Source organism: Globicephala melas, chromosome 5, assembly GCF_963455315.2.
Source record: "Globicephala melas chromosome 5, mGloMel1.2, whole genome shotgun sequence".
In the NCBI taxonomy this organism is placed as follows: domain Eukaryota; kingdom Metazoa; phylum Chordata; class Mammalia; order Artiodactyla; family Delphinidae; genus Globicephala; species Globicephala melas.
In genome coordinates this window covers 12,313,836-12,317,069 of record NC_083318.1, presented here as the reverse complement: position 1 = coordinate 12,317,069, position 3,234 = coordinate 12,313,836, and positions in this window count along the sequence as shown.

Genomic DNA, 3,234 nt, shown 5'->3' with positions numbered 1-3,234 from the left:
GAACTTACCATCAAACGCTTTTTATTATTATTCAATTAGTGCAAATCTAATGTGGACATTAAATAAAAACATAGTTTAAAAATTGTCCTATATTGTGATAGTGTCTATTGTCTCATTGTTTGGTTTTATATGATTACTGGAAGGAAACTACATGACCACATGATATATAATAAAATGTAATTTAAATTTTTAATTTTAAGAGTTCAAGTCACTCTTAAGAAAATAGGAAAATATTTTTATTCAACACTTGTGAGATGGCATCATAAATGATTACTTTTACTATGTATGTCTGTTCTGTTGGTGCACAATAAAAGTGGCTGGGCCTCTGCCTCTTGGGATTAGGGTCTTATTTCCCAAATTTGCATAATCACAAAAAGGAATTTATTCATTCTCTTAAACTGTAAGGAATTGGATCAAGCTCACCAACCCACAAGAAGCTAATAAACCGAAATATTAATATCCAGTCATGGATTACTGTGTAATGAGAAACAAAAGAGAAATACCAAGAAGACTAGAATGTGTGCTGACTGAAAAGTATGTTGCATTCCCTGTAGGAATGTCATTTATCATTTATTCATCAAATGTTCATTGATGTCTGATTTATACCAGACATTTTGCTAGACACTTTGATGAAAAGTCAAATAGGGTATAGTCTACACCATCAAGGAGCTTATTGACTAGTTAGAATGACAGCCAAGTAAAAATAGCAATTATAGCCGTGTGAAGAGAAGAAGATTCCAAATCCAAATCGTCATCTGGAAGGGCTTCTCTAAGGGGATGAAACAAGGTGAAATAGAAAGTAAGTAGAAGTTTATTAGTAGAAGAAAATAATTAGTTCATTTGAAACTCTCTGGTTTCTGGACGTCTGAGATGACATGGTACTACGAAATCCAGGTGAGAGTTCCATGAGTGAAGACAGGTATGCCTGTGGATTGAGGCTGCTTTGCCTGCTCTCTCTAACCAAGAACCTGTCTCTCCATGGGATCCTATCCATTAGCATGCAACTAAGTTCTGGTTTATACCACTTATTTTTTATTCAGGCATCCTACAAATTCTTTGAGCATCTACTGTGTGCCAAGCAGTGTACTAGCACTGAGCATTAAGTAGTGAACAAAATAAAATCACTAGGCGTCATAGAACTTAGAATCTTATTTTAAAAAATACCCTCCCTTGACCCATGTACCCTGTCAATTACCTTCCCATTTCTCTTATCAAGCTTACTGATATTTCTACAACTGTTTCTTTTGCCTCACCTCACTTTTTGTCTTCATCTACTCTAAATCTTTCCACTCCACTCCCAGCACTGCTCTTGATGATGTCATAACAACCTCCATGTGTCAAAGCCAGTGGCCACATCTCTCACTCTCATGTTATTCAAACACTCGGCAGAATTAGACACTCTTGCCTACTCCTTTCTCTTTAGTACTTTTTTCTTTCCTTTCCGTTTTTTTTTTTTTTTTTTTTTTTCTTTTTTGACTTCAAAGACAGATTTTCCTTCTTTCATCTCACTGGTTCCTCCTTCTCTATCTCCTTTGCTTCTCTTGGCTGGACAGACCTCCAAAGGCTGTAGTAACTCAGGCTCAGTCCTGGATTCACCTGTATCTTTTCTCCTACCTATCTTCCCCTTTTTTCTTCTCCCTTCCCTTTTCTGTCTCTGAGGAATGTGTGATCCTCACATGTTTTAAGTGATTGATTTAGGAATATAGAAAACAATTTAAGAGAGAGAATGTCAGGATTAGATTTACATTAAAAATTATTTAGCAGTCTCCTAAATTGTCTTCTTTCTGTATATTTGTGATGGAGTAAGGGTAGTTGAATTATCTCAATCATGAAAATAGGGATATGATGTCCAAGTGCTTGGAGATGTTTACCTGTAGTTCTAGGAGCCCTTCTCACTGGAACATGTGGAAAGTAAACTGACAAATTATTTTGCTTGGGTTCCTTTCTTCTATACTATGTATATTATATACCTTTATGTCAAAAGGAGACTACAAGTAATAACTTTATCACTTATCTTGGTCTACCTATATTCTATGCATGATAGGTACAGTCTCTGAGGCATTCTGGTCTCGGCGAGGTGGACGTAGAAATGCCATAGTCCCATTACAACCGTTCGAGTTTTTTTTTTGAGTGATGATTTATAATAGTGTTAATCTGATTTTAAAGTACTATTTTCTAGTCCTGTTAATAGGTTCTGAGATTATTTGGGGAATGCCCATTATCCTATGAATAACTGATTATCTAAACTTAATGTTCTTATAGCATAATATTTATTTTGAATCATGCGCACCACTGTCAATGCAACAACTCAGGGTATATGGTAACTTTTCCTGAGTTCCAGACAGAAATCTCCTATAAATAGTGCTATCTTTATTATAGGATGGAATAAAAATAGTAGCAAATAATTTCTGAGTATTGATTGCTTTGTTCTAAGGTTTTTACTGTATGAAGTCATGTAACCCTCACAAGAACGCTCCTTGTGAGAAGAGAGTTTAACCTCGCCTTAACTTCAAGGCGAAGTTAAACAACTTGGTTATGTCACAGAGCTAACAAGGCCCACGTCTATCTCCAAAGCCTGTGTTCTTAATCACCAAGCTGCACTCTAAAGGTAGATTTATGCCATTAGAATAGTTCCAAATCTATGCCATTAAGACTGAACATACTGTTGTGATGTTTTATTAGCGTCATGCTTGATTGGAATAAATATGTTTCTGAGGCAGGAAGGCCTGAGAGCAGGAAAACGCAGGGGTCCATCCCTTCCTCCCCTACCTGTTCTGAAATCCTTCACAGCCCACTGCACGCAGTCACTTCCAGTACTGGACCGTCTCTGACTGTTACCATTTGGATGCTCGAAAAGGATAGGCAGTGTTGTATTTAGCTATACAATAGCAGAATATAAAATATAAGCAGATTTGGGTGAACCTGATCAATATTTATAGCTAAAATTGAATAATTTACCTCCTCCGAAATAAATGCACATCAATGAAGATTTTATTCTTGAAATATTTGGAAGACTATTTTAAACAGTAACTCTACTGTTTAAAATGTCTTTATGTAAAGGGACATAAAAAGAGGCATTGGAAGTAGAAACAATTAACTTGGGTAAATGACTTGGCGTTCTCCAATCAGGGCAATATGTTGTTAGAACAATAACTTAGCTAATTGCAGTTTTGTCTATAAGACATTACCACGTCCACAATTCAGGAGTCAAATGATATTTTTCCTTGCTTTTGA